Raw genomic sequence first — 18093 nt, forward strand, 5'->3', positions numbered from 1 at the left:
TATTTAATTTACTATCCAACACCTTCCCTACTATCCACGGGAACTGGAGTTGGAATAGTAAATTAAATAAATCACTATCCAGCGCCTAAAAGCACTATGCGTTGTAATGGTATTGTGATGTATTCCTATAGGTTCTGTATCGATCCCCCTATTCCTGACCCTATTCTGGTTAACAAGTTAACTAGCAGCCAGCCCATGGTGCTGAAAACCCCCATGATGCAGGAACCGTTATCTGAAAAAGCCACACTACGGCACAGGAACGTGTTATCTGATTAGGTCATAACGCTTGCCATCTAATTAGACAAGCGATATTCCTCCAGCCCCTGATAAGGCGTACGGAGTTCTCAAAACAAATCAAACCTATGACAACCTGGGAAAAACCCTGCGGCCATTGTTTTGATTTCATCGAGAACTTCAGCAAAAGAATGTGCTAACGACCAAGTCGTATGACATCCTTATTGACGTATCTATGTCCATCCTTACGTCAATCTCGGCACCTTAAAGGTATAAATATTACCGATATTGCCCTATGCAAACACACGCGGTGGTGACGAGATCGGAGCAGCCAAACTTGCCGAAGCCCAGAGCAGAGCAGACCCCACTGGCGCAGCCCCGCCTTCCTGACGCGCTGAGAACGACGCGCTGCTTTTCTCCTGCCGAGAAATCCAGCTCCGGCGCTTCCGGGTAGCCCTCGCAGGCAGCCTGGAATATCGAGACCAGAGACGAGAGATACCATCCCTCATTCATCCTAGATTCCAGGTACAGAACTGAATAACCCCTCGCAGAGAATTCCATAGTCAGTCACTTGGCAAAACAAACTTAACTTAAACTGTAACTTTCTATCCCTGCCCACGTATTAGGCTTAGGTCAGGTACACGGGGTAGACGTAGTTAGAAACACCAGTTGAGTACGATTAGTCAAATGTATATATGTATGTATCTATTTTATTCATTTTAAACCTTCATATGGCTTAGAAACCATATCAATGTTTTTACAGTATTATTTTATACTTCTGCTTTTAATGTATGCACTTTACTTAACCATAAGTATTGCAATAATATCGATCCATTTCTCTTGTATGAGAAAAGAGAGTGATCAATAAATAACATCTTTTATTGAACACGCCGTCTCTTCCTTTTCTCTACAATCTGGTGAGACTAAGAATGCACGTACTGACTGAGTAAAATAAGTCGTCTTTTGTTTTCACACGACTCTAGAGATACACTCTTGATTAGGGGAGAGCAAAGTTGTCATGTTCTATGGTTGTCAGAAACTAAATCCCTTCTTGTCTATCCAGGGAGGTTAAACACCTCCTTGCCTATTCGAGAAAGTTTCTAGTGAACTCTGAGCTAGCTGGCAAACCCAAAACTTTAAGTCTAATATCAACAGTAGTAGACCTAGTTAACGTCTGGTCTAGGCCTATACTATTGAAGGTATTATTCCAATGCGCAGAGCCTATTGAGATAATAGGAACTACACTACATGGCGCCCAACGCGTTTGGAAGGGCGATAAAACTAACGTAAGACATTTAGAGTAACTCAGTCATGCTTTTTCACTCAGACCCCTTTTTCCCATAATACTCCAAAGACGTCTGGAGTGGGCGAAAGGTCATATCCGCCAGACCTCGCAGGAGGAAACTCCTATGTATGGTTCTTGGTTTAGTCAACGTTGAAGGATACACTGTTCCAAAATATTGTGCATCTAATCTTTGTTTCCATAAGAAACCTGATCTGCAAACAAAAGAAATAACCTTCCTGTCGGTAAAATGGTAGACAGTGATGAGGAAAGAGAGGCAGTTAGGATAGCAACTGAACTCGCAGCAGCAGATAATGCACTGCAAGACGCTGACCAGGATATAATACTCATCCCGGTCATCAAAAGAAAATCTATAACTTTAAAACTTATAGAAAATGGACTGACACCTAGAGGTGGCACAGTCATATTCGTAATTGAGGCACACGAATATCGGCAGACAGAGGTATTCTACACATGGATAAACTTTCCAGCAGCAAATGCTGTAACAAAGTACTTCCACTATTACAAAACAGAGGAACCTCCTGAGGAGTACACTCCTTTCGAGGAGGTGGAAGTACCACTTAAACTTCAAGAGCATCTGCTCTTATTTAATGGCGCCCTAAAACATAACAATCACATCACCAGGCTCGGTCCCTTAGGTAGACCAGGAGCAACGTGGCCGGTCCTAGCCGGATACACACCACATCCAGACATCGAAAGAATGCCTGCACCAGAGCTTTTAACACAGCTAAAACAATTAATAAAAGTACATAGACAATTAGTCCAATATGTGATGCGGACTTCAACAATACAACCAGCAATTAAAATTCCACAGCTGACCCCTCACCAGGGGAACACAAATAAAATTACACCACAGAACATACAGTCCTGCCTAGGTAAAGTACCGGCTAAACGGGAACAAATACCATTCTGGTTAGCACAAAAAATCACCCAAATAGAGGCGGTGTTTCCAGACACCACCCCGTTAGAAAAACACAGGATTCTGACTATCTGTCTTCCAATGGGAATCGCACCACACGTGGAGGACTGTGACACTTGGGGTACAGTCTTTGCTTCCATCTACACAAAAACGCACGGTGTTCCATCCATTTCGGTAATACCAGATGTGCTAAAACAAATTCAAGATGAATACGGTCCAGAACCCGCTTTAACTCTTGGTATGAAATTACTAAAAGACTTCAAGCAGGTCTCGGCTATATTATGAGCCAACATCAAGGGAGAAGCAGCAAACGTGGCGATCCGCCAGAGGTTAAAAGAGACAGATATAGCAGACCAACCAGCTGAAATTGCCAGAATCATAGAAAAATCCTATGAGGAACTAGGTAGAGATAGTTTAGGTGAAATACCAGTAAAACCACAACTGATTGAAAGTCCCGAAAAAATATTTTTTAATAATAATTCAACATCACAAAAAAAGAGCTGGGATGGAAACAAACAATCCAATCCTAAAGAAAAGAAATTCCAGTCCAGAGGAAGGTCTCCTAGGCGGAGAGAAAAATCTCCGAACCAAAGACATAGGTCACCCCAAAGTGATCCCTCTGGGAAAAGATATAACCTTAGAAATAGGGATAATATAAAAAAGCCTGATAGATATCAAGACATTGATACACGTCCCTCTCAATCTTTTCAGACTTCCTCGCAGAAATCGGAAAGAAGAGGACGATCAGAACAAAGAGAAGAGCACGCCAAGTACAAAGACAAGGAACCTGCTCATGTGAAAAAGAAATTACAATTTCCAAAAAAGAAGGTAGCCAGCATTAAAATAGTTAACAATGCCGAGAATACTGATGATACAACTGAAAAACGGAGAATGGGCTCAGACAGTGCTAGACAGCGCAGCAGAAGTGAGCATAGCTCGCAAAGTCCTTATGAATCATCTGGAGACAGTGGACACGAATGAATATCTTCAAGTGGAAACTGCAGACACCAGAGTTAGCAAACCTCACAAAATATATGAAATAACATTACGTATAGAGGGGGATAAGACTAGAAAAATAAGGGGACTATTTTGGGATAATCTCTCCAAGGGCTATGACATCCTTCTAGCTGAAAAAGACTGGCCACCAGAGTTTGTCAGGGAGTGCCCTCATGGCGAAGAAATAATTATGCCGGCCTTCTCAAATCATATCCCAATTCATAAAAAATACACACTTGCTAGAAAGTGGGCAGTGGCTCAAGCTCCTGCTTTATATAAAAATCACGTAGGATGGGATGAGGACTCTCCTCCTCACAAAATCCAGTTAAAATCACAACCTACTGCACAAAGGCAGTACCCAATTAAGCAAGAAGCTAAAAAACAGGTAAAAGAAATCCTAGAACAGCTAGAATACCAGGGGGTGATTGAAACTTGCACCTCACAAATGAACAACCCTTTGTTTCCGGTCTCCAAACCAGACAATTCATACCATCTAGTTTTGGATTACCGACACCTTAACTCATGTTGCAAAACTTTTGCAGTGCAAAACTCGCATAGTGCTGCACTAATGAATAACATAGTGCGCAAAAAATACAAAACAACATTAGACATCTCTAATGGATTCTTTTGTCAAAACATAGCACCAGAGAGCAGATATTTGTCTGCGTTCTCAATAAATGGCACTCAAAAACAATTCTGTCGGTTAGCCCAGGGGTACAAGAACAGCCCGGGAGTATTCTCAGCGAGAGTAACAGAATTACTACAAACATATGATGACGAAGCATTATCTTATGTCGATGACATTTATTTAACAGATGATGACTTGGATACTCACTTGAAAAGAGTGAACACCATAATACTTGGGTTCGCAGCAGAGGGTTACAAATTCAACTTTAAAAAATCCAGAATTGCCCATCTGACAGTCCTGTTCTTAGGATATGAATTATCAAGTGAAGGCAAAAGCCTGGCTGACAATTTCCTAGAGAAATGTGCCGTACTCCAAGCACCTAGAACACTAAAAAACCTACAGTCAATTCTAGGCTTCCTAAATTTCGGAAGAACATACATTGCAAATTACGCAGAAAGGGTCAAACCCCTTTATGATCTAATAAAACCAGATTTTAAAAGAACCAATTGGAGTCAAATACACACAGAAATTCTGAGATCCTTACAAACAGACATGTTAATTAAAACAAAATTAGAAACACGTGATAACACACGCAATCTTGTGATTCGAGTCATCCCAGGAAGATGCGGATTCACATACCTGACCTCTAATGAGGGAGAAAAGGTACCAATTGCATTCAAATCACACTTGTACACAGAAGCTGAAAAGAAGTTCAGCATTACAGAAAAAATTGTTCATGCAGTTCAAACCGCAATAGCTAGAGAAAAAGATAAAGCTGACGGTAGACATATCAGAGTCAGAACAGCAGAATCAGCCTTTGAGGCATTAACAACACCATGTAATTTACCAACCACAGCATTGAATCCGAAGTGGATACAATGGGTGAATTCAATTACAACGGACAAAGTATACTACTATTTTGATCCAGAATTAAAAGAATTAAAAAATCTAGAATATGAAAGAACATTCCCTCTGCCAATCGACATTCTGCCCTTACGACAGTACGCCTGTGTAATCTATACAGACGGACATGCTCAACCCTCCGTTTTGGGAGAACAAGCATACAACCCCACAGTTGAGATTACAAAAGAAGTGTGGCGCGGAGGCAAACTAAGACCTCTATTAACAAAAACACACTCAGTAGAAACTAATTCAGAACAACAAACTGAAATATTAGCATTGAAAATGGCGCTAGATAATGCGGATCGCGAATTCCCGACACTTATAGTGTCCGATTCATATTACTGCGTCAAATCATATAACATAGCGGGATTCTTCTCACTTCCTTCCTGAGGGATACGGGATGGTGTAAAGAAAAAACCAAGGCAGAAAGCAATCTATAACGGAAAGGATATTAGGTTCGGGAGCTGGGTGGGTCAAACATCTAATAAGTGTCCAACGTAGTCTAAATAACCTGCCAAGAAATTCTCTGAAGGGATTCAGTCCGTACGAATTATTATTTGGAACTAGGATGTTAGTCTTAGACCTCGACAGTCAAACTTCAGTGGTGAAGGAAAAAAGCTTTGATATCAAAGATCGTTTGGCTATTTTGCAGGACTTAAACGAAACAAGAAAAGACCTGAGCAACATAAAGTTGAAACAACAGCCAACAACCACTGAAGAACCACCACCTGTCCCAGCAAGACCTGTCTGGATTCCAAAAGTCGGGGATCTAGTCAGAGAAAAGATTGCGGTAAAGAAAGAATTTGGGCCTTCTTACAGAAAAGCAGTTCCTGTCTTGTCTATCAACGGGACAAGATCAGTTGTACTACCGCCGCTTGCTGGTAAAAAGGAGAACCGAGTTGTATCAATCGACCTGGTAAAACCACAATCATGTGGCCGATAACAAATAGTAGGCCAAGTGGACTCCCGATAAGTAGTAGAACACCAAGATTTGCTACAAACACAGAGGTTCAATCTAAGAGGCTAATCACATTCGAAACGCCTACAGAACTACAACATGGACTATGCAACAATGCAATGGAACTTAAACCTCTGAAAACCCAAATAAAAACATTTAGCAGAGACACACCAACCTACAATGAAGTAACAAACGAATATGCAAGAAACAGTGATCCTGAAGCAATTGGAACAATTGACAGAACTGCATCCGGCTACTTCATAAGCTTCGATGATTCCTCTGAAGACCTCAGTGAATCAAAAACACAGCCATCAACAAAAACCTTTAAAGATAAAGCTAAAGAACTTTTGAAACAACTGAAAGAAACATATCTAATTTCTCCATGGATCGAATTTTGGGTGGGTTTTGGCGCATTTATCCTCATACTTTGGCTCATCATGATATTAACTTTGGGACGCTTCATTGAGGGAAAATATGCTAAAATGGACACAGCAAGTCAGAAAATCAACTTGATCCTCAAACCACACACATCTTCACACGTCGAGAGAAGAGAACTTTCTTCAGTCAACTTCACAGCCAATCCTATACCGGGTGGGGTAGCATGGGACAACACTGACTACGAAATCTATGGTCCGGTTGAAATCCTGAAATATCCACACCAAATTAAGATCTCATTGAGTGACTTTGTAAAACCAAGCTCATTTGCTGATGATTGGGACTTCGAAAGTATAAATAATATGATGTCTGACCTAGTGATGTCTGCTAAATTTACCAAACATGATTATTTGCAGGGTTCTACAAATTATGATAGTATGTACTGTTATAACCACTACGGTAACCATTTTCTACATAAATCTGCACAACCGAGAAATGTTTTAAATTATAATCAATGGGAACATTGTGCAACCCCTCCAAAAGGAAGCTCAAGAACCTTTTATGACAAATATCCATATTTTTCAGGTTTTAACACAAGTAATGCTGAAACATTTTATTTCAAATTGTCAAATAAGACAGGGACAAAGACCATGATAACAAACACGAAATTGATATATTCAGACTCATTCTTTGAAGAAATGAATACTTTTGGTTTTGATTATTGGGACAAACATGTTGAAGTAAAAAGTGTTTGGGGTACGAAAGAATGGCAAGTACAAGGTATAGAATCTTTGTTTAGAGCCTGCATGATCCCAGAACAAATTATATTTTTAAATGACACTGTTCAACAAACCACCTGTCTTGGCCTAGCCAAAATCAAAGACTTAAATAAACCGTCTATTCCAAAACCAACAATGTACAGCAATAACTCTACAGATGAGGAAATAGACGTAAACTATGTATTACACCAAAACAGAACACATCCAGATTGGAAACAGTGGTTGATCTGGCCCACAGATACTAATAACTGTCAAGACAGATTCCTGAACAAAACACAGGGGTTCAAATTGACCAGGCCAGACCCTAGATATTCCCAAAGACAACACCCAGGGATAATAACCACCTACCGTGTGGGCAAATTATGCCTTCAATGGCTACAAACTTCCACACTGGCAGAAATTAAGCAACACCTAACTTTACTTACTGATGGTGCTGACTTGCGTGATTTCATTATGGGACCGCGCAAACAGCGTCAAAAATGTTTCATAGCAGCCTCTGTATATGCAGCATACAACGAGGCCTGGAAGGTGACTCAAATTGAGACAGCAGAAAGAATACGGGAAATTGACCGTATTAATTTGGAAAAATCACTTTCTGTAGTGGACAATGGGTTAATGACTCTGTCCTCCAGAATTTTTTCTTTGGACAGCATTGTGTCTTCAGCAATCGCAAGACTTACTGTTGTTACAACACGGTCAGTCTCAATTGCGTTCTATTGTACAGCTTGGCTGGACGTTACAAAATCTGCGTTCAGGCTATGTGCCTTGGCGTTTAATCAATACAACGTCACTATTCAATATCTTTAACCTTACTGATAAACAAATCAGTATGGCACAAAAGGGAGCTGATTATACAATCCTGAGCATTGAGAAACTCGAGAGATTACCAGTGACAATGTCAGAACGACCTGTCAGTGAATGGATAATACATGGGATAATTAATATTCCAATATCTACCTTCAGGTTTCAATACTGCCAAAAATATATACAGGCTGGCATGTACGAAAAATTAGGAAAAGGGTACATTAAAACAACATGGAACTTGCCCTATTCACATGCATGTGTCAGTAATAAAGGACAGAAAGTGTTTCTTAGTGGCAATCATTGTGCGATGTCACTAAGCGGTACACTTCTGTGTAATGGAATTAGTTTGCATGGAGCCTGTGAAGGGAACTCAAATAACCTTTCATGTCACCAGCAAGGCGCACCTGCAACAGAGATAGAACCATTCTTTCAAAGACTCTACAATGGGAGTTACATTCTAATTGTAGATCGCAGATGTTGTAGTCTTATGCCCGGGACTCCTTATCTCGTAACTACGACTGCGAAGGTCAAGTGCTGTGGACGCTTATTGTTCCCCAGCTCCTTTCCAGACAGGAAGGCAAGGGCATGGCCCAACTTGAAAATTACTTCTATTCGAATAGATACTTTAAGCAGAATGAAAACAGTGCTTCTTCAGACGCCGACCAGGCTCACGTCATCAAAAGAAACGTATGATCTCCTAGTCGCAAGGACGACTGCAGAGATTCACTCTTTGTTATCAACTAATTCCCCCATACATTTCGCAGACATCCTGAATGAAATCTTAAATATTTCTGATACCAGTGGAGTCTCACAAGTATTTAAGACAGTATTTTCGATGGCATTAACACCATTCAAAGCCATACTGGGTATTTTTCCAGATTTCGTCCATTCGATTTTTGGCGGACTTCCCCTCATTTTGGGACTAATTGCAGGAATCCTATTCTTGGTCCTAATATTTCGTTATGGCAAACCATGTCACAGACAAAACACCTGCGACAAGGGAAGAAACAATCCGAGCCATTGGATACCGGGACCGGATATCAAAAATCCTGGGACTATCCCGGCTTAGAGACCTGAACATGACTTGGTTTCTATCATTTCGACCAATGTGGCATCGATGTGTTTTACCTGTATTAAGGTGCCTGCTATGCGGAGAAGAATGCGTGTTAGACACCTGTCTGACGCTACAATCGGATGCGCCAATGGATGCAGAAACATTGTTGAGTCCAATAAAGGCTCATGCTTTGTGCTGCCCTCAACGGCTACCAATCCTGATGAAGCATTCGTGGAAGCTTCACCATCACGATTAAGGGGTAGTGAAGTTCAAGATGAAAGCAGCATCGATCAGGTACGACCTTCTGTCATCAATCCACATCAAAACGCCAGTGGAGACAATCATGCGAACGAATGCATGGTTACCCCTTTTTCCGAGTTAGTGGAACTCTCCCAGGAAGCTGTTGACAGCTTTTTCGACAGTCTAAATGATATGATGTTCTCTCCAGAGCAGAAATAGACACTTTTGAGCAAGCTCGCACACGGCGTTCCCTGAATTTGGCCTTCAAGTTTAATAACAGAATACCATGAACATTTTTCCCTCCAGTTCACGGACAGCAATTTTTTCAGCAGCCCCAAAAATATTTTTACGATTTTTTCGGGACACTTATCTTCTGCTTGAAGTAAGAACTATTCTTAGAGAACTAAAATTTCTATTTTTAGATACTTTATAGACATTAGTTGCCCGCTGGTATGTTCATAATTATTTTATTCTGTGATGAAATGGTCTCGAACCTTTTTTCTGTATTAAGAGCCATTTCATGTGTAAATTCTCATATACCAATTAGCAATAATGTATACATATGTGTGATTACTTTAGCATTATTCTACAGCTTGAGTGCATATATTACATGTGACTGTTTTTTCCGTATATTTGATAATTTCAAAATGCATTATGTATTTTGGGGTGGTAAGGTATACACTATACTCTACAGTCTGTTTTACTATGCATAGATTCGTAAATATGTCCATAGTTAGCGTGGAGTGGGTGTGATGTATTCCTATAGGTTCTGTATCGATCCCCCTATTCCTGACCCTATTCTGGTTAACAAGTTAACTAGCAGCCAGCCCATGGTGCTGAAAACCCCCATGATGCAGGAACCGTTATCTGAAAAAGCCACACTACGGCACAGGAACGTGTTATCTGATTAGGTCATAACGCTTGCCATCTAATTAGACAAGCGATATTCCTCCAGCCCCTGATAAGGCATACGGAGTTCTCAAAACAAATCAAACCTATGACAACCTGGGAAAAACCCTGCGGCCATTGTTTTGATTTCATCGAGAACTTCCGCAAAAGAATGTGCTAACGACCAAGTCGTATGACATCCTTATTGACGTATCTATGTCCATCCTTACGTCAATCTCGGCACCTTAAAGGTATAAATATTACCGATATTGCCCTATGCAAACACAAGCGGTGGTGACGAGATCGGAGCAGCCAGACTTGCCGAAGCCCAGAGCAGAGCAGACCCCGCTGGCGCAGCCCCGCCTTCCTGACGCGCTGAGAACGACGCGCTGCTTTTCTCCTGCCGAGAAATCCAGCTCCGGCGCTTCCGGGTAGCCCTCGCAGGCAGCCTGGAATATCGAGACCAGAGACGAGAGATACCATCCCTCATTCATCCTAGATTCCAGGTACAGAACTGAATAACCCCTCGCAGAGAATTCCATAGTCAGTCACTTGGCAAAACAAACTTAACTTAAACTGTAACTTTCTATCCCTGCCCACGTATTAGGCTTAGGTCAGGTACACGGGGTAGACGTAGTTAGAAACACCAGTTGAGTACGATTAGTCAAATGTATATATGTATGTATCTATTTTATTCATTTTAAACCTTCATATGGCTTAGAAACCATATCAATGTTTTTACAGTATTATTTTATACTTCTGCTTTTAATGTATGCACTTTACTTAACCATAAGTATTGCAATAATATCGATCCATTTCTCTTGTATGAGAAAAGAGACTGATCAATAAATAACATCTTTTATTGAACACGCCCGTCTCTTCCTTTTCTCTACAATCTGGTGAGACTAAGAATGCACGTACTGACTGAGTAAAATAAGTCGTCTTTTGTTTTCACACGACTCTAGAGATACACTCTTGATTAGGGGAGAGCAAAGTTGTCATGTTCTATGGTTGTCAGAAACTAAATCCCTTCTTGTCTATCCAGGGAGGTTAAACTCCTCCTTGCCTATTCGAGAAAGTTTCTAGTGAACTCTGAGCTAGCTGGCAAACCCAAAACTTTAAGTCTAATATCGACAGTAGTAGACCTAGTTAACGTCTGGTCTAGGCCTATACTATTGAAGGTATTATTCCAATGCGCAGAGCCTATTGGGATAATAGGAACTACACTACAGTATGCGATGTAAAAACCGCGTTGTAAAGGCAGGCAATGTAATAGCCTGCGTTGTAACGTCATACATCCCGGCCACACGTTGCAAGGAAGTTCAAAAACATCCATTTTACAATTGTAGCTAGTGCTGTGGGCATTTCCGCCGGCCGCACAAGCTACAATTGTAAAATGGATGTTTACGACCACATCCAAATTCTGAGGGCGGAATTGCCGACCTATTGTCAGGCAGTTCCACTCCACAGCGGTGTAGGTCAGACACAAGTCTGACCAACATCATAATAAGGGCCACTGATATCTATGCCCAGTAATAGTTAGAGACAGGATGTGGCGTAACATCAGGAGCTTCCGAATTTGGAACAGGGGAACAGCGTACTGGGGAACTGGGTTCGAGTCTTGGTATTGGTTTTCACTGTGCCTAATTAAAAAAACTATTTAAATACATGATGATCATTTTTTAACAAAATACAACAATTGCAAAACAGAAACAAAGTAAAACATGTTGAATGCCAATAGAAGTAAGTTTATTAGCATTAAAGCAAACAAACTCCTGCCGGGTGAAACAGACAGGAAGAAAAGGCAAGATTTCCACCCCAAAAAATATAGTGTGCGTACGCAAACCTACATGCACAAAAGGGCAAGCCTACAAGCAGTATGGGTATGCTTCCTGTTAGGGGTTGACACACAAAAAGGAGGGACATATAACCCTCGTTGACCATAGAGAAGCAAGCCTTTGCGAAGGACACTTAAAGCAACAAGTTAAAAGTGATGGGCAGACTGTAAGTCCATAAAACTTGTCCCGAAGATACAGCGCATGAGCTGTCTTGGCGAGACCTAAAAAAAGGCTTTGCCAATTTTTAATGCCTTGTCATGGGTAAAACATAATAGCAAAAGCTGTAATGCTCAGGCACCAAAGTAATAATGTTAGTAATAACTCTGCCCAACGCCTGATGATTTATCAATCAATCGCAGAGTTTTATATATATATATATTAAAAATGCATCTATTTTTCTCCTAATATCAGATTATGAATTCTGAAAATACACACATTTTTGTATCAAATACACTCTTTTAAATTTTGGTAGATGTATGTTAATGGATTAAAGCAAGAGCTTCTGATTTATTAGGCTGAGCTGCACACAGAAGAGCTACTTAAAGGTAGCTGTAGAGCTACCAGTAACTCACGAGCTACTTGTTGGCAAAGTCTGCTCCAAATATTTCATTCAAGGCATGTGTGCACCATTGCACAGCATGCATTTCAAAGTGTAAAATGTAAATACAAGTATGTTAGCCTAGGATTTTGTAATGGAAGTATAGCTTTAGTACAATACCTATAACAGATATCAGGCACACACCTTATAGGCATGGTGTTATTCAACGTATATGTGCATCAGTGCAGGTAAAGAGATTAGTAGCAGGCTGTATTTAGTACATATGGCTCTGGCCTGTTTTCTCCCCCTATAATTTAATAAATGTGCCCCCTTATTTCAGTTAGCTGAAGATTAGTTGCACATGGTCAAAATGGATTGAGAAACCACTTTATGGTGTCAGCGTTTGTACAGCAAATGTTTGCTTGAATGGTACCGTAGCCCTTTTTAGAGTATAGGTGCACTTTGCATTTGGTCATTTACTATATTTCGACGCACAGCAGTGCAGTAAGCCTTCCTGCTGTGCTGCCGTGCGTCAAAATATAAGGGCAGGAATGCGCAGTATCAACAAGATTCCAGTCCTTCTCCCCTGAGCACAAACAGCAGCCGTGCACCTACACAGACACCCTGCGCCATGTTGCAAGGCTGCCTGCTTTGAGGGGATGATTGTGTTTGTGCAGAATGCAGCATGCATAAAAAGAGGAAATAACGAGGAGAAATAAAAGTTTTTCTCCGCGTTGCACCACTCCTACGCCTCCACAGAGGAGGTGTAGGATTCTAACGCATTCCCAGCTTTATAAAATGTTGTAAATCTGGGAATGTATCATGTTGGATGGATTTTGCGTGGGAGCACCCACAGCAACACCCTTGGAATGCCCCTTTCACTCAGAGTAATCTGTGAAAGGGGCCCATATTTACAATATGCAGGGTGACTTTAGGTGGGCTTGTAAATATGGGAAAGCCCATTGTGCTGTCGGTACGTCAAACAAAGTGAAACACTGGCGGCGCAAAGGGTTTGTAAATAAGGCCCTAGAGATTTGTTCGTTGACTCTAGATAAATAAGGGCTCTTATCGCTAATGTAAACAATAACAATTGTCCAATTCTGAAGGGCTTCTCTGTAGTTTACTAAGCCTTCAGATATGCGTGCAACACATGTGGTACTTATAAATCATTGATGTTAGTCATGAATAATAACTTGGGTTATTTACTTAGAACAAATATATTTTTTATGATTGTGCTGGTATTTCTTAGCGGTACTCATTTTATTAACTTTAGATAGTTGAGTCAGTCCAGCCAGAATGTTAAATTGTGACTTACCGATTTCACAGAGATGTGGCAATGGACAACCACCCACTGAGCTTTTAAGCTGCTCAAACCAGTCCTTGTCAAATCAGGCACATGGGAAGATAATATCTAGCAACAATGAAATGAGATGCCACCGGCCAAAACGTGGGTCCTGTCTCTTATACTTAGACTGACATTGATGTCAATGCCCTCTTAAATAATGGATGCGAACATTCGCCATTTTTTTGGCAGATGTTCCACATCTGCCCAACTCTAACTAAGACCCATTGTTTAGACTGACAAGGATGACTAAAAATAAAATGAACAAATATTGGCAAAGACAATAGGCCGCACATGTGTCTTTGCCAATGGTTTTTGATGAGCCTGGGCATATGCATCATGACAGTGCTATTGACCCCGTCATTCAGTAGTTGTGCAGTTTTGTTACCGTGCATGCCTACTATATGAAACAGGTGTAATATTCTTCCTTTTTAATTTACCAAGAAAGGAGCTTTGGGGGAAGCCTCCAGGAGTGGTTAGGGCAGGAGAGAGGATCACGGAGTGCTTGGGGCAAGTACTGAACTAAAAGCAGCACATGAGGGAGAGAGCAAGTATGGGAGGAGGGAGCAACGCAGAGTGCATGGGGTGGGTAGGGGGGTAGAGCAGCGCACAAGAGAGAGAGCAAGAAAAACTATGATTAAAGGAAAGGACAAAAGAAGTTCTCTAAATGCGTTTGGAGAAAGGATACAAGTCAGCGTATCAAAATATTGGTAAAGAAGCTATACTCGAAGAGCAGGACAACTACAAGACAAGGAAGGCAAAACATCAAATAAGAAGTAAGCAAGAGTGACAACAAAGCCAACTAATGGTAAAAAATGGACATGGTTTTGGTATTGTCCACAAGAAGTCTATTGCAGGCAATTGCTAAGACAGGATAGAGAATGAAGAGAAAAAAGCATCAGCAAAGTATAATATTGTCTTACCGACCCTGGCAATGATGTGCGCTTCTTCTTAAGCAGATGTGCATTTGCGATGAGGCAAAATGTCATCAGTCATAGTAGTAGTAAAGTTACTACTCCTAAACTGAGAAAAATCCTAACTTTAAGACTTTCAGTATTCACAGAAGGCATTTAGGAGTCCTAAAGTTAGGAGTCCTAACTTCTGTGAATACCAAAATGAGTAAGTGCCTTCTGTGAATACCAAAATGGTAGTAAGTTTAGGATTTTGTCTTAAGTTAGTTCTGTGAATCGGGCCCTCAGTGTGACCAGTAGGTGGCAAGGATCAGCAGCAGGTTCATTAACCCACCAAGCTAACTGCCGTGCCACATTAAAGTGCTAATATCGAGAGATGTCATTAGAGGTTGACGAAATCAATAGATATTAGATTGGAAGTTTGACCCTCATTTTGTTCATATTGTTTAAAACTTACACTTTTTCTTTTGTATATCTCCTAAAATATAGAAGAGAAAAGTTGGCTTCGATCATTTAGTGTTGCCATATCACTGATTGCTATTCATCCTGGACTTTAAGGTTACAAACCATTACTATCTGGTACGTCAGGCAGTTTAATTCAATCAAAGGACTACAACTCCCAGAATTATTTATGTTGTGAAGTGAAAGCCCGAGAATCAATCAATCAATCAATCAAAGCATTTATATAGCGCACTACTCACCCGGGGGGTCTCAAGGCGCTGGGGGGGGGGTCCGCTACCGCTCGAACAGCCAGGTCTTGAGCTGCTTCCTGAAGGCGAGGTGGTCTTGGGTCAGGCGGAGGTGGGCCGGGAGGGAGTTCCAAGTCTTGGCGGCCAGGTAGGAGAAGGACCTTCCTCCTGTGGTGGCTCTTCGGATGTGGGGGACGGCGGCGAGGGCGTGGCTGGTCGATCGAAGCTGGCGTTTGGGAGCGTAGAAGTTGAGGCGGCTGTTGAGGTGTCCTGGGCCTTGGTTGTGTATGGCTTTGTGTGCGTGGGTGAGGAGCCGGAAGGTGATTCTCTTGTTGACCGGGAGCCAGTGCAGATCTCTCAGGTGTCCGGAGATGTGGCTGCGGCGGGGGATGTCCAGGATGAGTCGTGCTGAGGTGTTCTGGATCCGCTGGAGTCTCTTCTGGAGTTTGGCGGTGGTTCCGGCGTAGAGGGAGTTGCCGTAGTCCAGACGGCTGGTGACGAGGGCCTGGGTGACCGTCTTCCTGGTCTCGGTGGGGATCCATCGGAAGATCTTACGTAGCATGCGCAGGATGTTGAAGCACGACGAGGAGACGGCGTTGACTTGTCTGGTCATGGAGAGGGAGGAGTCCAGGATGAAGCCCAGGTTGCGAGCGTGGTCTGTTGGTTTGGGTGCGCTGCCCAGGGCGGAGGGCCACCAGGAGTCGTCCCAGGCGGAGGGTGAGGATCCCAGGATGAGGACTTCCGTCTTGTCCGAGTTCAGTTTCAGGCGGCTGTTCGACATCCATTTGGCTACGTCTGTCATCCCTTCGTGCAGGTTGGCTCTGGCGGTGGCGGGGTCGTTGGTGAGGGAGATGATCAGCTGGGTGTCGTCGGCGTAGGAGATGATGTTGAGGTTGTGCTGGCGTGCGATGGCTGCGAGGGCGCTCATGTAGACGTTGAAGAGTGTTGGACTGAGCGAGTAGCCTTGAGGAACGCCGCAGATGACTTCGGTGGCCTCCGATCTGAACGGGGGGAGGCGGACTCTCTGTGTCCTTCCGGCGAGGAAGGAGATGATCCACTCCAGTGCCTTCTCCTGGATTCCGACGTTGCTGAGGCGCTGTACTAGGGTACGGTGGCAGACAGTGTCGAAGGCCGCGGAGAGGTCCAAGAGGATGAGGGCCGCTGTTTCTCCGTTGTCGAGCAGGGCTCGGATGTCATCGGTAGCTGCGATCAGGGCGGTCTCGGTGCTGTGGTTGGCCCGGAAGCCAGACTGCGAGAGGTCGAGGGAACCGTTCGTCTCGAGGAAGGCGGCCAGCTGCTTGTTGACGGTCTTCTCGATGACTTTTGCCGGAAACGGGAGCAGCGAGATGGGGCGGTAGTTCTTGAGGTCGGTGGGGTCGGCTGATGGTTTCTTAAGTAGAGCGCTGAGTTTGGCGTGCTTCCAGCTCTCCGGGAAGGTAGCGGTGTCGAAGGAGGTGTTGATGGTGTCCCGCAGGTGGGGTGCGATGACAGCGTCGGCCTTGTTGAAGACGTGGTGAGGGCAGGGGTCTGTCGGAGATCCAGAGTGGATGGAGTTCATCGTGCGGATGGTGTCTTCGGTGCTGATCGGGGTCCAGGCGCGGAGGGTGGTGGTGGGGGGCGGTGGTTCGGTTGTGGCGTGCGTCGGTTGAGTGCTGAAGCTGTTGTGTATGTCTGCAATCTTGTTGTGGAAGTAGGAGGCGAGGGAGTTGCAGAGGTCTTGCGAAGGGGTGATGTCGTTGCTTCCGGCGTTGGGGTTGGAGAGCTCTTTCACGATGTTGAAGAGTTCCTTGCTGTTGTGTGTGTTGTTGTCCAGTCGTTCCTTGAATGCGGTTTTCTTGGTGGCGTGGATCAGTTGGTGGTGTTTTCGAGTGGCGAGCTTGAGGGCAGTCATGTTGTCCGGTGTTGGGTCTCTGCGCCAGGTTTTCTCGAGTGCTCTGCAGTTCTTCTTGGAGCTCTTGAGTTCGTCGTTAAACCATGGGGCTTTCTTGCTGCCGGGTCTGCTCGGCGGGGTCTTCAGAGGGGCGAGGTCGTCTGCGCAGTCGCTGATCCATTTCGTGAGGTTGGTGGCCGCTTGGCTGGGGTTCGTTGTGCTGGTGGGAGGGTTCTTGCTCAGGGAAGTAGCGAGCTGGTCTGCAGTGATCTTGTTCCAGCTTCTGCGGGGAACCTGTTGCTGGTGATGGTGGAGCGTGGTCCTCCTGAAGCTGAAGTGGATGCAGCTGTGGTCCGTCCAGTGGAGTCCCGTGGCGTGGCTGAAGGCGATGTCCTTGCTGGAAGAGAAGACCGGGTCGAGTGTGTGTCCGGCGTAGTGGGTGGGGGTGGTCACCAGTTGCTTGAGTCCGAGGTTGGCGAGGTTGTCCAGCAGGGTGGTGGTGTTGCGGTCGTTGATGTTCTCCAGGTGGAAGTTGAGGTCCCCGAGGAGGATGTAGTCGGCGGAGGGGAGGGCGTGTGGGCTGATGAAGTCGGCGATGTCTTCGATGAATTGTGTGCGTGGTCCCGGGGGTCTGTAGATGAGGGTGCCTCTGAGGGTGGTCTTGGGGTTGACGTGGATCTGGAAGTGCAGGTGTTCGGCGGGTGCGAGGGTGTCGTCGGTGTTGGTCGTGATGCGGATGGTGTTCCTGTGGATGATGGCGATGCCTCCTCCAGTCTGGTTGATGCGGTTCCTCCGGGTGATCTTGTAGCCGTCCGGGATGGCGA

The sequence above is a fragment of the Lissotriton helveticus genome, chromosome 1_2, assembly GCF_964261635.1.
Source record: "Lissotriton helveticus chromosome 1_2, aLisHel1.1, whole genome shotgun sequence".
In the NCBI taxonomy this organism is placed as follows: Eukaryota; Metazoa; Chordata; class Amphibia; order Caudata; family Salamandridae; genus Lissotriton; species Lissotriton helveticus.